The sequence below is a fragment of the Oxyura jamaicensis genome, chromosome 7, assembly GCF_011077185.1.
Source record: "Oxyura jamaicensis isolate SHBP4307 breed ruddy duck chromosome 7, BPBGC_Ojam_1.0, whole genome shotgun sequence".
Taxonomy (NCBI): Eukaryota; Metazoa; Chordata; class Aves; order Anseriformes; family Anatidae; genus Oxyura; species Oxyura jamaicensis.
This window is the reverse complement of record NC_048899.1, coordinates 36,632,941-36,655,826: the sequence shown is the minus strand read 5'-3', so window position 1 is coordinate 36,655,826 and position 22,886 is coordinate 36,632,941. Positions and strand designations below refer to the sequence as shown.

Below are 22,886 nucleotides of genomic sequence, written 5' to 3'. Positions count from 1 at the left end.
TGCATTTGGTGCTGGAAGATTGCTATACAAGCTTTCCTAATTTAGCTATGTGCTGTGTTGTAGGTATGTGTCTTCTAGATAAACATGTGGGTCCCTTCCAAAGGTGGGTTTGGAAGTTACCCCTGGTTCCTCTTCAGAATGAGCAAATCTAATGGAAAATTCAATTGATTCCCAGAGAAGGAAACCCTTTCCATTTGTACAGGTGGCATTTACATTAAAGGTGAATTTTCATTGTGTTTCATAGACTCTGATGTCCCAACAGCTGTAGAAAGGATAATCTTGAGTTAACTTACATCCTTGCTCTCCACCTGCTGAGGTAATATGGCTGTGGTGTGTATTGAAATACGTACAGTAATACTGTGCTATGATCACGTGCAAGACTGTTGGGTGAGGTGGCTGAATATGCCCAGTGCTTCGAACCCCTTGCCCAGTTGCCACCATGCCGTTGTTTTTATCTCTAGCAAGACCTCAAGTGCACGACTGCCTCTGTAGCTCTTTGGGATGACCAAGCGATGCAGCTGCCCTGCACTTGAGATGAAGCACATCTGCTGCACGATGTTTTCAGTGTCCTCTGACCTGGGGCATGGGAACCTCGGTGCATTTCCCAACCCAGGTCTCATTAGTGTGATACAATTAGATTACTGAAGAATGCAGTTGACAAAAAGCACATATTGCTAGCACAAATTATAAGTAATAAAAATTGCTTTAGACTGAAATTTCATAAGCTCGTCCTCATGTCATTTGTTGTTCAATAGATCTAATGAGAAAAAATGGCATATTTTAAAGAAATCATTTGAAATAGTTGCATGAACATTCTTCTTCTTTTCTTTAAATTATTTCAAGATTTCTATTTTTCAACATTCCCTGATTTTTTTTTCCCCCTTGCATTTTATTGGTGTACCATTTTAACAGTATAAACTGTGTAAACTGACTGTTTTTTCTTGCGTTTAGAGCTTTTATTAGAAGAGGTTCATGAGTGGGTTTTATTAGAATTGAAATCTGCAAAGTTTGTGCCATTAAATTATGCTCAGAGTAAAACTTTTTGTCATAAAACACTAATCTTTCTCTCAACTACTTTTCTCAATAGAATATCTAGGAAATAAAAGCATGTTTTGATTTTATTTTTAAACGTATTTAAATGAACTAAGGATATCGCACTTCGACGCAATATCCCAAATGACATAAATCTGCACAGTAATATTTTTGAGGATTGTTTTTTCCAGGCCAGACTTTAAGTCCCCGTAGAATTCCATTACTTTGACTATATACTTTGCTATACTGCATAAGGTATTAAAAGCATCTTGTTTCTCCCAAAGATATACTGAATTATATTTTAGCTATAAGATTGCATTAAATGTCCACATATCCAAGAGACGTGATCTGCAGTCTGAAACATTAATGATTATGCTAAAAAGATTTTCTTATAGTTATAGTAACATAAATAGTGGTATGATAAGGGATTACTAATTTATGTAAATATTGTGAATCCTTTCATGAGGAATTATTTTTTTCCTCCTTTACCCATGTTAAGTATACGTAAAAAAGATTCTTACATGAAGAAGAGTACAAACCCCAGATGTATGTACTCCACAAGAATTGGTCAAAATCCATGAGCTTTTTGAAAAAAAAAAAATATGGAGACTTTAGACAGACTGAAGTATGCTGGCAACTGCAGACTTATTTCCTCTCACATCAATAGCATTTCTAATATCTGTTTTGTGTTACAACCTGAGGCTGGGTAAACAGTATACAATCTGTTTTATGGTGGTTAGGTAGAGATGGTCCAAGCTAATTGTACAGAGAAGATTGTTAACGAGAACCTAGGTGGGAGCTTCCAGTATAACAAAAGTTTTATTCTAGATTGTATTTGACTTTTTTTTTCTTTTAATTTATACTAGTATAAATCATTACTACACACAAGAGAGGGCTAGTCCTTTTTTTTTTTTTTTTTTCTCTCTTTGTGTTTGAAATTTCCTCCCTCTGTGCGTATCACAGTGGAATATTTTTCCATTGTAATAAAATTTCATAATATAGGTAAAGGGAATGCCAAATTCAAGCTTGCTGTGAGTGCCCTGTGCTTCTTTCCTGTGTGAAATGTTACCATTGTTCTGTTTTCAACCAAATGTTTATGGTGTTCTGCCCATTGCCCATCTCTCTCATTAGTACCACATACAGAAATTTAAAGTGCACCAAAAAATTAACAACACATTTATAATATCTAAATGGTATGATTCCTCCAAGTCTTAAGCTGAGCTGTACTGTGAAGTTGCTCTGTCTGCTACTACTGAATATCCCACCAAAGAATTTTGCCAGTTCCCTTTGGCAAAATAACACTTCTGGAATTATAAAATATATTGGGCCTATTTTTTCTTCCCTCCAATAGGCAAAGTTTAACAAGACCAAAGCCTGCTGGACAAATAAAAAGAACTAAAGAATTGAAAGAACTTGCAGAAAAAGCAGTTTCAGCCTTCTTTAATTATCCACGGATGCCAAAAGGCACAACAAGGAGGAGATTCATATCAACTGTGTGACAGATTTTTTTATTCTACAGTGATTCTGTCAGTAAAAGAAATTTAATATAGACTCTCTTATCACTCTCTACCATCTCATTTAAGTGTGCAGGTGACTGAGTAATGCACCCCAGGAAAATTCATCTTCTCAGAATCTGTAATTTTCTGACACAGAAAAACATATTGTGCTGGGAAAAGGGATGAGGAGAAGCAGTACTTGAGCAGTGAAGTATTTTTCAGGCGTATATTATTTCTAAATACTGTGGGAAAATTACAGGAGTAGCAGTGTTATGCTGTTACGTGTTGGGTGACTACTGGGAGGTTTGTAAGCTTATTTATAGTTATCTTGTAGGATGAGACATAAAAGACAGGATATTTTCTAGCATGATCCATTTATTTAAAGGCTCTACAGAGAAGATTCTTCCCTTGAACCACCTAGTTCGTAATCAGCACTGGGGGAGTTTGCGCTTATCCGGAAACCTTCGTGGTGGCACCACTTTGCTGTCACTGGGGAGGGTCTCCAGCTTCATATCTGCATGTCTGGATTCTTCTGCTCAGTGGGTTGCTCACTTCCCTACATACCTGTCCCTCTACGAGCCCCTTCTTCTGTGACTATTTCAACAGATCACAGTGACTTTATTAATGCTTGAACCTCAACTACCTTTTGTGCAGAGTCTGGATAAACTGACCCTCCAACCAACATGTGAAAACCCAACTTCTTGGGTGTGGTAACTCCATTCTTCTTTGTATAATTTGATCCTTAGTGCTTGACAAATGCATTACGTGCATGGTTATTTTCTAGTTGCATAAGAAGGTGAAAAATGCAATTACCAAAGGAGTAAATTGCAATAATCTGATTCGCAGGATGCAAGTGTAGCAGTGAGAAGAAAGATGTAGACAGTGTTGGTGAATACCTGGTGCTGTACCTAATGCATCGCTTGTCAGATAATTTCCATGCAAAAGCATTTGTATGGTGAGCAAGAATTGTGGGTGCAATAGTTATACTGTTTTCAGAGTGGAGCAGTTTGTAAGAGTAAGAGAGAAGGTATTCTGTATTTAATAAATAACAATATCATCCATAATGAAGACTTATTGCCCATCTTGCTGTGCACAAGTGCATGTATCATATACATTTTTCATTATATATAATTCATATGTTTATATTTTATTATACATATATAATTGTGTAGTGTAGTGAATATTTATTAACCAAATTATTTGGCAGCAAAAATCTTCATATTCTGAATTCTGAGTGAGGCAAAAACACTGTTCACATTCCTCTTTAACTGGGATAGGAAAGATTAAGTTATTCAGGCAAAGTTTTAGAGAAAATCCATGGTGAATTCAACACTACATAACAGTCCAATCTTTAAGAGCGACAGTTTTTTCAATCAATGCATAAATTGCATCACCTTGGAATTTGTGTGGTCATTTTCAGCTGCTGTGTGTTCTGTTATTTTGACAAAATGTCAAGGCTTTGCTTGAAATAACCTTGTAATTAAAAAGATTAACAAACTGATGCTAAAATAACCAAAACTATCTCCCAGAGCAAACTTCAGAGGAACCATACCTATGTGTGCTCATCCCACATTTGAGGACCTTAGGAGAATTTGCTATTTTGCTTTGAGTTCCCTTTAGAACCTCTGCTTTTCTCGTGGGCATTACTGATTCTTGATTCCCCAAACCAGGTGGGATGGGGGAAATCCTTTTCTCACTGTGCTTGCAACCCAAAGTCCGTGTTGAAGGTTACTGGAGAGCAGAGTTCCTTTAAGTTGAGGGATTCATTCCTTTGTGGTGCTGAGCATCTTTTCTGAATGAGTTTCTATTCATGTGGAGCCCAGGGCCCTGTGCCGTTGAGCATCCTGATGCCTGGAGGCTATTCCCATGTCTGGATGTCGGTTCCTAAAAACACAGTGATTGTATGGGAAATGCACCGTTCCTTCAAACTTAACTCTCCAGCCCTGTTTAATAAATGATATGTTCATGATCTTTTAACATCAGTAACAATTTGTTAGTCATATTACTCTGTAGAAGAGAGAGACTGGGAAGCTATCTGAACCATTTTAAAACTTAAATTAGCCACCATAAAGTGCAGAATAAAATTATAAAGACTTTCTTGTAATACAAAATTCATAGAGACAAAACTCTAATTTCCTGATGGATATATGATATTAATGTAACGGATACCTCAGTGTAGTTAAATTGCATTAAATGGTTATTAATGCTTGAATAAACTTCAAGGAAGTGGGTACTGGTTGAAATGGGATAATATTTTGTTCTGCTAAATTATACGTTAATTGGTATTTCCTCTCTTGTAAAAGGACCTAAAGGGCTTAATAAAATATGTGGTAGAAACATTATTTTTTCTTCTTGAGATGTTAAGTCTAGAGTTTAATGGGAAACATTTCAAACAATTCCCAGAAAATTCATCGGCATTCATGATGACATGGTTTACAGGACTCCCCAAAGTAAATAACGATGCCTCTTAGGTATGCAGTAGTACACAGGGCAATATGCAAGGTAGGGAAAGAAAAGCTACAAGTGAATTGATAGCTTTTTTTATTTTTGTGTTTGAAATCATGCTTGCTTTGCTTAGATATAGGTAACAATTTCCAATATGGCATAGTGGTGACCAGTCCTATGGGTACTATTTGGGGTGGCCTTTGGTGGTGGACTAGGAGAGGATGGAAAGTAACGAAGGGTCTCAACCCTCGTCTAATAATTTGGAAAGGTATCAGCAAATCGGGAGAAGGCTGCTCAAAAACCACTCATTTAATTTAATTCAGTAGTCTAAACTTTCTTAAGGTGATTTTTTTATTCCCTCTTTATAGAACTGCTTCTTCCTCGTTGACTCATGCTGACCAGAACCACAAAGTAAGGAGTAAGGACTAAGTACTTTATTCTTACTTGGAAACATCAAATATGGATGCTGTGCCTCAGTTTCTCCATTTGAGGGATACAAATATAAGAATTCTCTCCCCTCCTCCACCAACATCCTTATATTTATGGATTTATTGGTAGTGTGAATAACTTTCCCGTCCCTCAAACATTCAATAGCATCATGCTTAACAATAATTGAAATTGAGATGTTGAGGTGTTTCCACCTTTTCTTTTTAAGGAACTTTAGTTGATTAATGAGTGGATGCCTACAGATAATTAGCTACATCATGGAAAGGAAATAAAATTATATCCTTCAGAACACAGATAATGGTGAAGAAGCTCTCACTGTATAAAAGCCGTTAATATATTTTGTTTGCACTGTTATTGGAATTTCCAAGCTGGATATGGTGCTAGATTATGTTTTCTCAGCTCTCACATCCATGTTCAAATGAGACCACATCTTACAGGTTTGTCACAAAATCCATCTTTTTCTGATGATACTGTCTGGGAAACACAAAGCCACGGACCTCAGATATCCACAATAACTGAGATTTTCTCTTCATGTAACTTAAAGCAAATTACAGGGGAAAAAAAAATAAGGTTAGCCAAAGTTTTGAGCTCCGTGATTTGTCTTAGAAGAAAAACATAATAGTGAGATCAGATAATTTTGATGCAATATAAATACTTTCATATTTACAAAGAATGGGCAAGTTCCCATTTCCTGATTGCCGAAGGAATCGTATGGGAAAGCAGCATCTTTGTTCCCAGCCCAGTGCTTCCAGCCAGCCAAGTGATCTCCCAAAGATTTAATTAAAGGCCAGGCTACAGAAGTTTTGCTTTGTCTTTTCTTCCTTTCCCTGGTCTGTTCATTTATTTGTCTCTAAGACACAACAATATTCAGAAAAGCCTTTTTTTTTTTTTTTTTTGTCCATGCTTTGGGTGTATCCTGGCTACAGAGGTTGCCACAGCGTCAGCTACCTGAGTACATAAAAGTCATCATAAACCTATCTGCTCCGAAGGCTGGTTTTTGAAAAAGTTACTCTCAAGGAGGCATATCAATTTTGAAAAAGAATGCATGCAATAGTGGAAACAATGGGGCTAAAGCATAACTGATTGTTAACAAAGGCTATTTTATAAAAGTCAGGTGCTGCAGAACATTGCAGACTTGACATGCTGGCTCCTCAGAGGGAACTTAATGCGATGTTAAGCATGTTATGGCTTAATATATCCTCTCAGTAGTGTAGGATGTGTTTTATCAGGAAGAATAAATCCATTGGGTAAAGAAACTTCTCTGAATAAGGCAACATTTTTTTGAGTTTTATTTTAAATCCTATGGGTCATCAGTTAAAGTCAGAGGAAAGCCCCGAGCTCCCAATTGCTCCGTGGCAGGAGATCCCACAGGTGCTGCAGTTTATCTGGCACAGAGCAGGGCATTCGGAAACTTTTAGTGTGATTTCAGTGAAATGCAGATGTTGAGAGTTTGGTCCCAAAGGAAACAAACTTTGGGGTCCTTGTCTTGGCACCCTCTGGAGAGGTGTGCTTGGCAAGTGACTGCCCTCAACAGCTCTCAATCCCACAGCAAAGATGAATAATTCCCTCTGAAATAAGGATTCACAGGGAAAAGTCTGTGAGCTAGTCTGTGAGCTGGCTTATCTGGGAGGTCAGCCTAAATAATCCAAAGGCTCCTAAAGGGTATTAAATTCTAGGAATTGTTAATACAAAGCCTCTGTGTGCATCTCAATGCATTTCAGTATTGTGCAAGGTTATGCCCACGCTCGTGCAGAGCATTGCTGAGCACCTTTAGAAGCAAAGTGCTGCTCCGGGGTATTATCACCACTTGCTCCAGAGCAGAGGGAGCTCAGAATTGCGGATCCCTCCACCAGGGATGATTGATTTGTGGGATGATCTCTCTGAGCTCACTGCCTTTTCCTTCACAGCTCCAATACCCTGCCCAAGAATGGAAATGCTTTGTGGGCTTCATCTTAATAAGGACTCCCCCACCCCAAAACAAGATCTTTATCCAAAGATTTTAATTAATTGCAAAAGTTAAAAATAAATCGTGCAGGAATACCATTGATAATCCTCCTAGGCCGGCTTTCATTCATGTTAATGTGTAATACAGCCACAGTAAGATTTAATTTTAACCATAATTATAAAAGTTTGAAATTAAATCTTACTAGGGATGTGTTCTCCATTAATATGGACAAAAACTGATCTGGGAGGATTATTATGGGGGACACAAGAAAGATTTAATTTTTAACTTTTATAATTAATTCAAAAATGTGATAAAGGATTTTGTTTCAGGGGAGGGGGAGTGCTCTCCAGACCACTAAGACATCCCAGCAGTCTTTCAGAGCCATCTTAATTACAGCCACAAAGAATTATTTGTTAGAGAATAGTGGTCAGGAGCTCAAACTGGTTCTTTTATCCAGAAATAAATGTGCAGGCACTTTGAAACTTTCCCAGAGAGAAGCACTGCAGTTCATGGGGAGGCAAGGAGCTTAGGGGGATGATGTCTATGTGTATGTGTGTGTATGTACAGACACATGAACACACTGATGTAGAAACATATATTTATGTATATGGGTAAATATCCATTCATTTTACATGTATATGTCTGTATGTTTGTATATACTTATATAAAACATGTAACGAATGTGCTTTTGTTCATCCAGATATTTCTAATGTTATACACAGACATCTACAAAGATGTGCACAAATACAGACAGCTCTTATTCCCATAAAAAAGATAAGATACTGCAATAAGAGAAAAGGAAGATTAATAGAAACCATTTATTTCGATGTTTGCAATTGTATTTGGCTGCACTGGATTTCATTGCATTTGTCATGCTACACAGTAGGCAAAGAGCAGAAATCAAGCAAAATTACTGAAAAATTTCTATCAAGGATCAATTAAAGCTGTATGAAAAAGATTAAGGGGAAAGAAGTATTCATTTAACAGGTATGCTTTTAGGAATCAGCTACAGCTTTAATTGCAATTTTTCTTTTAAATCCCGTGCATTAATAATTTCATGTCCATTGGATATCAGTACCATCAAATGTACGTGATTTTTTTTTTTTTTTTTGGGGGGGGGGGGGGGGCGTAGGGGAGGTGGTGTATAGCTAGTGATTACCACTTTCTTTTCTTCTTTTACTGCTTTGCTTTTTTCCTTGTATCCAGTCTTGACATTTTAAATTTCACTCTGAAAATTCAAGAAGATTCTTTCCTTCTTCTCATAACCTGAAATACAGTGGAGTGTCTTGATGAGGAAGCACAGAGTTCAGACCCAGGATTAAATCCTTATCCTGACAGTCCCTCATTAGGTGTGGCTCAGTTGTAATTTTTTTAGAAGCCTAGTAACACTTGTATTTTATTAGAAATATATGCAAAGTATCTAAATGAGAAACCTTTATTTTTTCTAATATGATTTTAGTATTAAGTGGACTTTTTTCATTTTCTTGTAAATTTTACCAATTTTATTTTATAACAACATAGAAGAATAAATAAAATTCTTCAAATTTCCTTTTTAATAATGACTTCAAAAAACTTTGAAAGCATGAAAAGCAGTATTCCTGAAGAGTAAAAGTACATGGACATTAATGAACACTTTTGTGAAAGGCTACATCCTTGCAAAAATTTATCAAGTAAATCACAGCCTATTTCCCCTCATCTTCCTGTTTTCAAAAAATATATCTGTATTAATAATGCCTCTGTAATTACAGGAGTAGAATTTGAATAACTTTGTCTTCTATTTTTTAATTCAATGAAATGTTTAATGTAGTTTGTACTTTTTGTTTACGTTGTAATTTTTGAATGAGTATCTGCTTTCATTTTTTATTCTCCTTCTATCTACAAGTAATCACGTTTGGGCCACATGATAAAACAAATTATGATTAAATTCTGTAATTATAAGCAGCATGTTATTCCTACGTTAGCACCCATAAACCCCTTCTCCAGCTCTACTCTCCTCTAAGGTCACATCTTACATAACACCTATACTTCTGTAAGGTCACATAGTGGCTCCAAGTAAGAAAACGGTGAGTGGAAGAACATTCTTAGATAGAAATGATAGATAGTCCTTTGAATGTCAACTTGTCCATGGGATGTGCTGGGATAACCAGGTCATGCTACTTTAAACTTACACCTAGCTGCCTACAAGACCTGTATTTGGTATTTTGAAGGAAAGTGGGAGGATTTTTGAGCAGTGCATGCCATTTTTTGTGCATGTCTGTTGAAAACAAGCAGATAGATACAACAGAATGGATAAATAAATAATAGAGAAAAAAATAGCTAAATTAGGTACTTAAAAATTGAATATTTCACAAGTTTTAGTTTTCTTTCTTTCTTTCTTTCTTTCTTTCTTTCTTTCTTTCTTTCTTTCTACCTACCTACCTACCTACCTACCTACCTACCAACCAACCAACCAACCAACCAACCAACCAACCAAGCATTTGGGGTTTTAGTCAACAATATGAAAAAATCTTCAACTTTTTTGGTTACATTCTGTTGTTAATACTGTCGTGCCAGTCACTTTTTAATGTTCTGTTATACACTATTTGAACGTTCAAATGCAGCTTGGCATAAGGAAAGCTATAGACGGTGCCTAATATCATCAGTGGTCTTTGAGTCTGGCCTATAGTGGTTATATCAAGAATAGCATTAATACGGGAAAATAGGGAAAAGTAAAAGTGTATTCTCAAGGTGAGCCTTTCCTGTTGTAGTCATATTGATAGAAACATTGAAGTTTCAGAGAAAAATAGTTTCCTGGTTAGTTGCCTAAAAAACAAATGAGAGATCCACAGTGACCAAGCTACAGGAATATTGGAAAATATTGCCCATGCTTTCAACCAAAATAGTTTCCTACCCAAAAAGAAGCTCTGGACGGCCAGGGTTAGTGCTGTTCATGGGCTCGATAGCTGAATTTACTGAGGCATGAATGAGAAGAAACTTGAGCTTTACATCTTTACATTCCAGGGGTCTTGGCCGGGGGCCTGCTGTGTAGATTGATTTTTGAAACCTTCTTTTGCTAAGTATAGAGTTGAAATATCCTAATGATTTCTTTGTATTTGGGAAAAAGAGGTTTACCCACATCAGCTTAACCCCTCTGAGTACTTTTTCTTGCCACATTTATCATAAGCCACAGGAAGACAAGCCTCTGTGGCTGAACTTCATGGGACACAGCACTTACGGCCCAGTTGCACATACCTTATGTGCTGTCTGTGTCATTATTATGGGCTTTGGTGGACGGACATTTCTGATTAAAAATCTGCTTCTTGTAGCAAATTCATCTTAATAAATGTAATTTATTTAGTTATGCATCCAATTAGCTCCAATTTAAGGTGAATGGAAGAAAAATATAAAATACATTTTTTCTCTAAAAGAAAGCAAAATTAATAATAATAATAATAAACAATATTTCTTTATCCCTTCTGGCTACAAAAAATTCAATATACTTCTAGTACCCTGAATTTACCATTGCTGTATAGAACACATTACAAAATAATAATATTTTGCCCTGCAATAATGCCTTAATGCCTTCCATCTGAGCACATCAAATTGTCTTATGAACAGTAATGAATGAAGGCAGACATTAACTCTGCAAACCTGGGAATGCATCGATGGGAAAAGTGAGAGACCATACTGTAATTAAGTGACTTAGCTAAACTTGAAGATTGTGCTATTAACTAATTAAGGAACAGTTCTCAGAAATCCAAATTTGATCACTCAAACATTTGTTGGTCTCCTTGCAGTAGAACAAATCTATATAGTGAACAAATCTGTCCCCTCATCTTGTCATTCTTTGTTTTCTGAGAACCTTCCAACTAAGAACAAATGCATTATGTATCACAAAAGCACCCTGAACAATGCATTTTTGAAATCTGTGTGTGTTACTGCAGATATGTTAGATAATTATTGAACATTTAACTTAAAATGCATCTCACTATGGTGTATACATTTGGCTGCCTAGCAAAAGGAAAACAGCAGTAATTTCAGGAAGCCCCCAACCTCGTCAGAAAGTGCCAAAGTGTTTTTAAATCTTCAGACTGACTATAAAAAAAAAATAATAATTTAGTAAATGATATTTTATTACAGGGTCTCCCCTTCTGTCTCTTTGGCTTTAAGCCAAAATACACTATGAAGTAACAGTTGGAAATGACCTCCACTCCTTCAAATTTGTTGTTTCTTTGGTTTGGCTTAAAATTAATCTTTTTTTTTTTTTTTTTTTTTTTATGATATACATATATATATTGTAGACATTTCTTGGTAAGCCCCAATTTTTACTCGTAACATGGCTCTTTGCCAGTGTCTAATATGACATCAGAGTGATGTTACTGTGATTATGCAGTACACATTGTAACTATAATACATTGCTATGATGATTTATTAATCATTGACATGGAACCTGGATATATAATTGGCAATGACAAAAGAAAGCATGATTTAATATCTTCCATGCCACCCTCCCCACTGAAGTTGCTCAGGGTCATGCCTTCTCAGTGCATTCTCATTACTTCCAATAGAATATCCTGATGTTCAGCAAGTATTTATAGGAACATACAAGAGTCTCTCTGTTGGGTATATTTTGTACATAATACGACAGTCAAGAGATTTCTAATATGACATCTTTCTTGCAAAGGAAAAGCTTTAAAATACATCTTTTTCCTTTTTATCTAGAAGATAGGACAACGCTTAGACAAACATTAGGTCATTTTCATGATAATATTAGGCGTTAGATAAGTTTAAAATATATCATATTCTGCAAAAGCCCTTTAGTAATGAGTTCATGAGTTCTGTTGTTTTTAACTTGTTTGTATTTGATTTGCTCTAAATATTACATATTGTATTTGTAAAGTCCCACAGGACCCTTTGGGTATAAACTGTGATTCACATTTTTACATATCCAGCTGAACATTCCCTTTCCCATAGTGTCTCCTTGGCTTTTATTTTGTGTAGTATTCATCAGAAATGTACGGTGTAAAACAAAGCCAGAAGATATCATACCCTTGAGGAAAGTTGAGTATTGATGTTCCCATGAAATTTTTCCCCTCTCCCCAGTCGTGCTGAAGTGGAGATATCTTCCCAGCTGTTACTCTCTTTCTGTTTTCCTCAGCACCAAGTTCAGGATTTATTTCTGCCTTTTGAACTGACTCGTCTGTAGCAATCTTCATTCCTTTGAACAAGTTCAAGAAACAAGTAGGGCACCTCAACTATTCCATAGTATCTTTTGCATGCTGGAATCTTCTGTACATCTTGCACTTTTTGTCAAAAGGAATATTTTCCCCCCTCTTTTTCCTTTTATTTGATAATAAAACCTATATTTCTGCAATTCCTTATTGTAATTAAAGTTTTTTTTTTTTGTTTTTTTTTGTTTTTTTTTTATTTAGCCACGTCATGAGTTTGTCCTACAAGCTCTTCCTTTCTCTACATATATAGTTTTAATACTCAGCTTTGTGCCAAAATAAGCCTACTTTTCTAAGAGTCTAATTAAGCACAATGGCTTCATTTTTTATTTTATTTTTATTTTTATTTTTTGTATTAACCATATAAAAGCAGAACGATGATTCTCACCACCATTGTAATGCACTTTATTTCTAAGAAATCAGCCCTGTCTACGTGGTTTGCTATATAAGCTCAGGGTTATCATGCAAGCAGTTTGGTGTGGGCCACGTTCAAAGGCTTTTTTATTTCTTTCTCCCCCTCCTACCAGTGCTAGGGAATTTTTTATTAAAACACCCTGTGAAATCCAGTGATGTATCTGGTAGCAATCTAAATTGTGATTAGCCAATGGAATTCTGCATTTCCATTAATGCTGAAGCCCAGTGTCCCTGAGATTTATATCCCCGAATCTCTCAATTGATTTATAACCTGGTAATCCTTTTATCCCCATTTATATGCAGCATAACTTGACGTAAGTGCTAGAATGTCTCCATTAATCGAATTCAAGAGTGTTGGGCTGAGAAACTGGACTAAAAACTTTCAGCCCCTATTGTAAATATACTTTGTGTCAAAGGAAGCCAGGAGGTAGTATGTCCTTGAGTTGCTCCATCTTTATGTTTACCCTCAAGTGAATTGAAGAAAAAAATATTTAGAGTATCTCTTACAATGAAAACATGCTAAAATATCTCATTTTGTACACTGATTCACAACTTCATCTCCCAGTGGACTGCAGTGCAGCATGGCTGTAGGCAAGCTCTGCATGGGCTATTTGGTTCCTACATGCCTTGATGCAGAAAACACAGCTTCGGTCCCGTAGTGTTTTTGTAGGGTTCTTCAAATTCCATTGAAGTCAATAGGACCTAAGTATCTTACTTAAACTCTCTTACCTAAGTAAGACAGTTTCCAAAACTGACTTTGGAAAAAAAATCCATTTCCACACAATTTAGGTTTTAGAAAGCTGCTGCTGCTATGAAGTAAAAAGGTGTTTTTCTTTCCCTGTGCCAAATCCTGCAATATTAACCTTTCCTGAGTGGTATGACACATAAGTGTGGAGTCCCAGCATGGCTAGCTGTAGACATGCAGTGGAAAATTTATTAGGTACTGCAGCTTTGCATTATTACTACTCTTTCTGTGTGGACTTAAAAATTAGATGAAAACATTGATTGTAAGAAAGTCTGTGTAGTTTCTCTGAAACAATGGTTCATCATCATAACCTTTGATAACCTTTAGCAACCATGTCTTTGGAGGATGGAGGGAGTCCCATGTTACACTTAAATCAAATATGTGGCACAGCAAACAGAGGAGCTATTAAAATATATTTATTATTCATTATTAGTAAATTGCCTGCATGTGGAGTACTATAGAGCAGCAAACTTACAATTTTGTTGACTCATTACAAGTCTACAGTGTGATGTCCTGTAACCCCCAAATTTGTATTTATAGCATTAATTTTAAGGCTGCGTTTAAGCAATTACATCTGTGTATTACATGAAAAGGATGCAGAATAAAGGTAAATCTTGCAGAATGCTGGAAATGTTCTAGTTGAACAAACTACTGTCTATCTTGAGACTTGATATGCTATTGGGATAGAACCTGATTTAACCCAGAAATTTACAGGTGAGACTGTGCAAGATAATGTGTGCCACTACTGAAGATGTGTTAATAAATTATAATTCTGTATGCTGTATGCATTCCAATTGCCTTTTTAGTAAATACTTAACACATTAAAGTCTGCCAGAAAATCAGATGAAATGAAACCAATTTAATTCCTTAATTTGTATTATGTTATGCAATACTACATCATGTTGCACCCATAGAAACAAGAAATTGATATTTTCTGAATCAAATGTTCTGTTTCTCAGCAATTTGTTAATATGCTGGTATCTTTAGGGAGATGATGATAAGATAACTTTCCATCTCTTGAATGTAATGTCATTGGATGCTGTGGGAGGAGAAAAGGAGTAAATAACAAAAAAGAAGGGCTGTCATTCCTGCCTGCCTGCGTTATGATAATGAGACTATATGGCTACAATAATTATAACAGCTTAATGCATAGAAATCTCATTGTCAAGATTGTTATATTTAATGACAAAATTCAAGTTTTTTTTTTTTTTTTTTTTGTCCCAAACCGGCTTAAAATGAACCATGAACACCTTAGATGAAAAAGTTATTTAAAATTAAACATGTACATAAATGCATACAGTATCAGGGAATTTAGTTGGCAAATATATAAATAAAACCAACTGACCACAACTAATCACCCATGAGGGAGAAATTCTCTTCTGCTCACTGCATGTGTGGGCTGAGCAGAAAAGCCAATAGAAATCTCAGTAGTGTAACCGTCATCAGCAACAACAACATCAAAAAGCTAATTAGTCTGAAGAACAGCCACACGGAGGTCTTTATTAACAGTTTCAAAAGCACAATTTCATGAATTTAACAGTGGAACTAGTAGAAGAATGAACTATTTATGAACATAAAAAAAACTAAAACACTTTTTGATTATTATTGTTTCAACGTAACTTAATTTATTCTTGAGAATTCATTACAATTAAAAGAACGATTCCAGACTATGTGATCTTCTGTGAAGTGGAGGGTACTGGGGACTACGGTTAGTCTGAGGAATCAAGGTGAGAAAGGAGTGGACTTGAGTGCTGGTACCTAGAAATATGGGCAGTGACCTTTCTGTGTGCATGAGGTCAAGCCCTGCAAGGGGACTGACAAAAACATGTGTTGAACGTCCTATATAACTTTACTATAAGTCAACAGGCTTGTTTTTAAGTTAAGTCATAAAATATTTTTGATGTGCTCCTGTCTAAGAATAAGAGAACTAGCATTGCAATGCCATAGGAAAAAAAAAAAAAAGAAAAAAGAAAAAAAAAAAGAATTAAAATATCACCTTAATTTTCTGAGTACACTTTTAGTATGCTTCATTGATCTAAAACCATCTGAGTGGCTCTAGGACTATTCTTAATTTGTTTTTCTGGTTACTAAAAGAAGTCAAAGTCAAAAGAAGAACCATCATCTGTATTTTGGTTGTGTGCTGTATAAAATAATTGACTGTCTGATGAAAAACTGTCTTGTCATATTTTGTAATAAAATAATATTTTTGTGCATAACTTGACCTGTCCTAGTGAGTTATGCTGCTCATTGTTTCATAGTAACAATTTCCAATGGGATTTTAATAATACTCTTGCTCTTACCATCTTGTACGATGTAAGCTGTTATATTCAATTTGTAAGAAAAATATTCAGGTATAAAACTAGATAATCTGTATCCCTTTAGAATCAAAAGTCACTTTGCCAAAATATTTTAACACATGAAATTGCTTCTTAAGAGATGTTTGCTATGATAAAACGACAGAAAACTACATTTCCATTATAATTATAACTGACTAGTGGTGCTAAGTTTTTATAATTTAAAGGTATTCTCAAATCTGACAGCTCTTCCATGTTGAATTATGCATTTCTGGCTCTTAAATAGTTCTGCTGGCATGAGACAGCTGAGATGAAGTTGTCTTTCTAAAATAATTGCTCCATGGAGCATCCATTATACCTTCAGAAAAAATGTATTACTTGACTTCTACAAATTATAGACTAGCCTATAATGGGTATTTTTGACAGCTATTAGCTTTTTTAAAAAAATCTGAACAGTAAAATGAGTATTGATATCACTCTGCTGTGTCTTGCATGTTAATACCAACCTTTCTGTACTCCTCTTCTAAAGCATGATGTAATCATTAATTACGATAATATTGATGCAATTGCACTCATCCTAAACTCCCCCCACTGTAATAGCAACGTGTGAGTCTTTTTCTACAGTAATGTTTGCTTCATATTTCCCATTCTTAGGGGGAAAAAAAATCAAACTTTAGATTTAAGCATAAAACCTTATGCTATGTTTTGACTTCATCACTGCTCAGGATGAACATATCTTTGGTTTTAGTGGAGAGTTAGAGTGTGTAGGAGGTTGTGGTACTCTTATTATTTCACGTGTAATATTCTGGTGTGTCTCTTAGTATGATGGGGCTAATCTCAGGGGCTTTCACAAACACTGCAAGAAGAGTAATACCAAAATGTTCTGGCACCTGAACCTCTTTTTGTTAGGTTACTGCAGTGGCAGAGCTCATGTGTTACTGCTTTTTGGTGTCTTTACACACTCAGATACAGTTTTAGTGATTTCAGTATTCATTAGCAGGCAACATGTAATTGCATGGCAGTTCAGAAAGTGCCAAAAGAGGAGTTCTTGGGGGGGAAAAGGGAACAGAAAGGCCTATTGTGTATTTTCAATAAAATGAGATATTCTGTATATTAAGTATATATCGTCTGTCCTTTATTTAATAGGTTTGCAACTGAAATGAATATCTATGGGAACTGATGCCTGTCCACCCACATTGCCAGAATGCTTCTTCACATGAAAAGGAATGATTCTTCAAAAGGAAAGTATAATTAATACTTTCACATACACTTTAGTTTTTTGAATTGACTGGTGAGGGGAGGGTGGCTATGGACCGAGAATGTTTCATGTCTTTTGGAAATAGTTTTCAGACATAAACTGCAATATCATTATAGTATACAAAATAGTTTTACTGAATTTCATAATTACAATTTAATATATTAATTTACAGTGAAATAAACCACAATAATAAGGGAGTGTAGAATGTCTTCTGCATCCTCACCATTGCAAATCAGGACAGTGACATGGTACAGCCAGATCATGGCTTGATCCACACTTACATTTGTTTGCATATTTGGTGCTTAAGTGAGAAGTGTGTGTCTGGGGGGCTTTGATGAGTATTGGGCTGAGAGGAGAGAGGCAAACAGGGGCTGGGAAGGTTGTTCTGTCCTAGGACTATTTTGTTAGGGGTTGGATGCCTCTACCAACTGCCCGGTCTGTGCTGAGCCCCTCTTGTAGCCTCTCAGAAAAAAAAGTGCCAGACACTGCCAGAGCAGATCAGCTTGGAGAGAAGGGTGAAATTTCATTAACTGAGTTGCTGTATGAATCAAAGGGAATCTCTCTACTGGGTTCAATTTTGCCTATATGTTGAGAACACAACTTTCATAAAAATTACCTAGGAGCCAGGTGAGTCATCTGATATGTTTGCATGGATAAGAAAAGAGGTGAGGATGTTTAAGATCACAGGGCCTGTAGCACAACAATGAAAGGTCCCACAGGGGCTTTCATTCTCCTTCAAATGTTTGTCACTATCAGACCGTAAGTGCACAAACCTGCTTTTGAAAAGCAGTAAGAATAAAAAAGACAAAGTTTCCTTCCAAGATATTTCCCCTTATTCAAAATAATCAACACTCAAAGTATTTTGAGATAAAGTTAATGCCAGAATAAGGGAAAATAACTGTAAAAGTTCTCTATTGATAGAAGAAACTAAAAAAATTCCATTATAATCTCATACACACACAAAAATTTAATGGTGTAGTAATCAGTGTAATACAAACTATATTTAGAAGCACTACAATTATTACATAATACATCATGAAGACCCTCTAGAGATGGTATTACCAGAGATTATAGGCTACTTCAGAAAGCCATTAAGGATCTATTAGTTGCCAAACTGGCCCATCCATAACTTTCAGTAATGTCCTCTCTGGAGCATTACTTTCTTATCTGTAGTAGGGGAACTGAAGCTATACCCATGACTGTTGAAATAAAATGTAGACTTGACATCTTGGCTATTTTGTAATTAACACCTTTGTTATATTCTTGACTCAAGTTTTACAATAATTGGATGAATTAATCAATATGTCTGCTGGGATTTGGTTTTGTTTCTCACTATCCATTAGATAACTTCTGAAGTTAAAATCATGATACATATTTTCATGTTAATAGAAGTTTGCTGAAATAAGTATTAAGTTAAAAAAAAAAAAAAGCGTGTTTTCTTTCAGCTGCAATGGTTTAGAAATTATCAACTCTATGAACATGTGATGCACAACAAATGACTTAATCACAATTTATGGAAAAAAATATATTATGGTCTTAGATCCACTAGTTAAGATGCTGTTCTGGTAGGGGCTGCAGAAGAACAGCCAGAGCACGTACAATGGTAAAAATGAGGACTACTGCAAATTTCTTACATATCTGGAATTTATAATTTAAACATACAAAAAATGGTATAGAAAATTAAAGAGTTTACATCTATCAGATAATGCTTGTCTTCATTTGTGAAGATGCAACCTGATCGTTAGGTATGTTGGAAGTCTGTTTCTTCATCCATTCTCTCTCTTATTTAAGTGTGAGAAATTTCAGATTTACTTGTGAGAGTTTCTGAGGCGGTCCATGTGACATTTTAAATGTTATAAAGCATATCTGATTTCATTTGTACTCATTCACCTAACATCTAAAAACATTTTGAATATGTAGAACAAATGTATTTTTCTCCTGCTTTGTGACAAACAAAATTTCTGCAGAATGATGCATGCATTAAGCATTCCTCTGAATTAGTTCTCATTACTGGAAGGCAAGAAAATCCAGTGCTCTAAAAAGTAAACATGAAAATTAACACAAGAACACAAATAATTAATTCTTGGACTGGTAATGCTGCTGCAAATATGTATAGAAACTGTAGCACTATAACCTGGATCCTATTGGCCATGCAAATGCAGAATGTTGGTATAATATATAGAGTTCTTGTACACCTGAGGATATAAGTACATTCATAAATAAATTGTTACATTGTGCATATTGCTAAAATAAATTGTTCATAAAACAGTAATATTCTGTTTTACATCCACTTTGGAAAAGAATAAATAGTTGTACAAGGTGAAAATTGGTGAGCATTTTCTAAGCAAAAGAATACTAGCTCCTATTTTGGGTATTGTACCAAAGACCTTCAATGAAGAAAAGTGTAGGATTTTTAACGTTTGCTATATTCTTTACTCTGGGTGTAAAATCAGAGCTATTCTAGTTCAAGTGTTTGTCACGTAGTTTCATCACAGATAGCAGCCTGTGCTTTGTGTGTGAGTGTGAGACCTTCTCCAGCCCCACACATTAACTCTGAAGTAGGATGTGGGTTGTTAGCTTGTCACTGTTTTATCGCAAAAAAATTGAGAAATGTCTGATTAAGTCAGAGAAAAGTTACTGCATTATTAAAATGGTTGAATCAATTTTTTCTTTCTTATGGTTTGTCAAATTTATAAAATATTATATTTCTCCTCAGATAGAGTTACATACTGTGTAGCTCAGAGATAATCCCTATGGTCTTGGCATATGTTACTTAATTGTCTCAGAAGGAAATACCATAAATACCATGCTGTCATCTCCCATGGGCATTTGCTCATCTGTCACAGTGGGAGCTCCAGACTGGGTGAGGTGCTCTAAGACATTTCTTAAACTATGTAAATCACAGCCATTTCTTCTTCCTACTTCCCAAATGGTCAATTATGTATAAACATGTGTTAATAAAAATTTGCTTCTTTTGCCTCCAAGGTACACACCCAGAAAGCTATGTGAATATGATAAACTATAAATACCATTATTATGTGGTTCAACCTATGACATAAATTACTGATTTAAAATGCCTACATAGATATGAAAGTCTGTGGGATTTAGGCCCAAAGTAAAAGCAAAACAAAACTATCAATAAAAGTCATTAAGGAAAAAAGACAAGTTTCTGTATTTCTCTGGTTCTCTTTTAAGGAAACTATTTTGTATCTACCTACTGAGACAAAAACGATTAGAAGATTTTGCTGAAAGTATGCTAAAGGCTATTTCACACATTTCCTGCTTAATGACCTCGGTACAGGTTCAGTTGCTATATGGGATAGAAAACAGCCAAAGCTGAAGGGATACAGATTGCAAATGAATATTGATACAAGTGAATATTGATACAAGTATATAAAGGAAAGGCAGCTAAAAAACATGCACTATGCTTAACTTTATAAGTGACTAACCAGGGGATTCCAAGCAGTGTAAGGACAAGACCTTATATTATGACAGTCCATATTGTTGATGTGTTTTTTGTCTTTGGACAATCTGTGGCAAACATGCCTTATTATTGGATACTTATTTCCCAGTCTGAATCAACTCTTGGACTGTATATACAGAAGTCATCATGGTTATTTTGAAACAGAATCCCGAATCAAATTTACACTCCTCTGTATTTAAGATAAAGCCAATCAATAGCATATTAAATCTGATGCTATATTATCGATTAATATTCCTTAAATGTCTAATGCTAAAACATTTCTGATGCACTGAGAAATTGAACTGGCCACATGTATTGCTGCTGTAATGATGATGCATCTAGGAAAAGTGTTCAGATTACAGGCGGTTTTAAATCCTTCTCTTTCTCAGAAATGTACATATCTTCCTGAGAGGTGTATGTGAGTTAGATATTTTCAGAGGATCTCCTTAATACTTACCTATTTACAGAGGTGAGATGAAAAGGGGAGATCATTTCATGATGTTGCATAGAAACGGCAAAAAACTTGGTCTGAAAATTACCTGTATCCACTGGGGTTAAGAGCCATTTGTATGGAAAATGGTATAGTATTGATATTTTTTGTGTATCAAAGTACTTTCTCTAATTTCCACTAAATAATAGAAGGTTAAGATAAATAAAATGAAGGAGGTAGCATTCAGTTGAAAATTAATAGTTTAAAAATGGTGCTCAGAGCATCTTATAGATCATACCATGCCATGGCCAGAATGCAAGGGAGAGCAATGAACTAAGGGATGTGCCACGGCCTTCAAATTAACCCCTTCCTCCAAATATCAAATGCATTTTCAACACCCTGAACATCTAGATAATACTCTTTCTTTCTTTTCCAAGCAGCAGCAGATATGCTCTGAAATCAGGTGTCTCTAGTGGCAGTTACATCTCTTTTACCCAAACCCTTACAAAACTTCCACTGTGCAAATGGCTTTTTTCATCGGGATGCTTTCTTTTGAAGGCAGGGATTTGAATAAAAGTAATTTAATTTTTATTTTTCCATTCGTGTTTCATAGATTAATAAGCATAAATGCACTATTCTTAGTTTATTTTGCGGTGAGAGCTCTCTGTATTACAATTAGCAGAATCAGAATTAGAAAGAGTAGCTAGCTGGAACTGTTGCTTTTTGGATGTTATGATTTTTTGGCTCATACTTGCAAGGTCGAATAGATAGCATGAATTATGATAAATTTGTATGTTTTGCCTTCTCTCCAAAAAAAAAAAAAAAAGTGCAGAGTAATTCAAGGCATTTGAATTTATTGCCATTCATCAAGGACGGATTTTGGCAGCATTTTATCACCAACAAACTCATTGGCATATAAAAAACAATACATGTGCAGTTCTGCAAAACAGGAAAGGAAATTTGATGGGAAGGTCTATTACATCACTTGAGCAAGTATTTTTTTTTAACCAAATAAAATTGTAGAGGCGCCATTCGCATTGCTGTAGCTGAAGGCCATCATAAACCCCTGTTTTCATGGTGTCGTATATCGTTACCGAACCATTAAAAACTATACTACCTTTAAAACTGGTGTTTTGTGGAGGAGTCAGCTGAGGAAGTGGAATGTGTCTGTGTATTTTTAAATAGGGAAAAATGTTTGTCAGTTAAAAAGGACAAACAGCTAATATTTATTTGCGTTGTTCAATTTTAGGAGCATTATATCTAAATGTTCTGCATATGCTTAAACCTTTAAATATGTGTTAAAAGACGTCTATTTGTCTTTCTGTTCCAAAACCTGGTTTTGTGGGAAGACATTAACTTAATAGTAATATTTATTATGTCCTGATCACACAGTGACATGGGCATGTGCACAATTTTATGTACTCTGCTTTGTATCACGGAGCTGAGAAAGCTGTGTACATTTTTGCTGCTTTTGTGGGACTGGAAAAGAAAGTACCCAGCACGTTTTAGTAGTCACATCTGTATGAAGTGCCACTAATATCTATGCCATTACAACTGCATGTAAAAGAATAGTAATAATGAATAGCTGTGATGGTATTGTAAACCCATTATTTGATTTGCTAAAGTGTTTGCAGAGAGGAGTTGTGTATCCTTGAGTCATATTTTCTAAACATCCATCTGAATGTGGAACCATTTTTTTCTTCTTGTATC

General features: G+C 35.4%; 1 protein-coding gene across 2 annotated transcripts in view; it reads left to right on the top strand.

Moving 5' to 3' along the window:
- The window catches only part of LOC118170053, a 359,390-nt gene extending 339,129 nt beyond the window's left edge, over positions 1 to 20,261 (top strand). For both annotated transcript variants that reach the window (XR_004752468.1, XR_004752469.1), the window contains one exon: positions 17,172 to 20,261. The gene's annotated coding sequence lies outside the window, so the exon portion shown is untranslated. The remainder of the gene's footprint in view (positions 1 to 17,171) is intronic.
- The last annotated feature ends 2,625 nt before the right edge of the window (positions 20,262 to 22,886 follow it).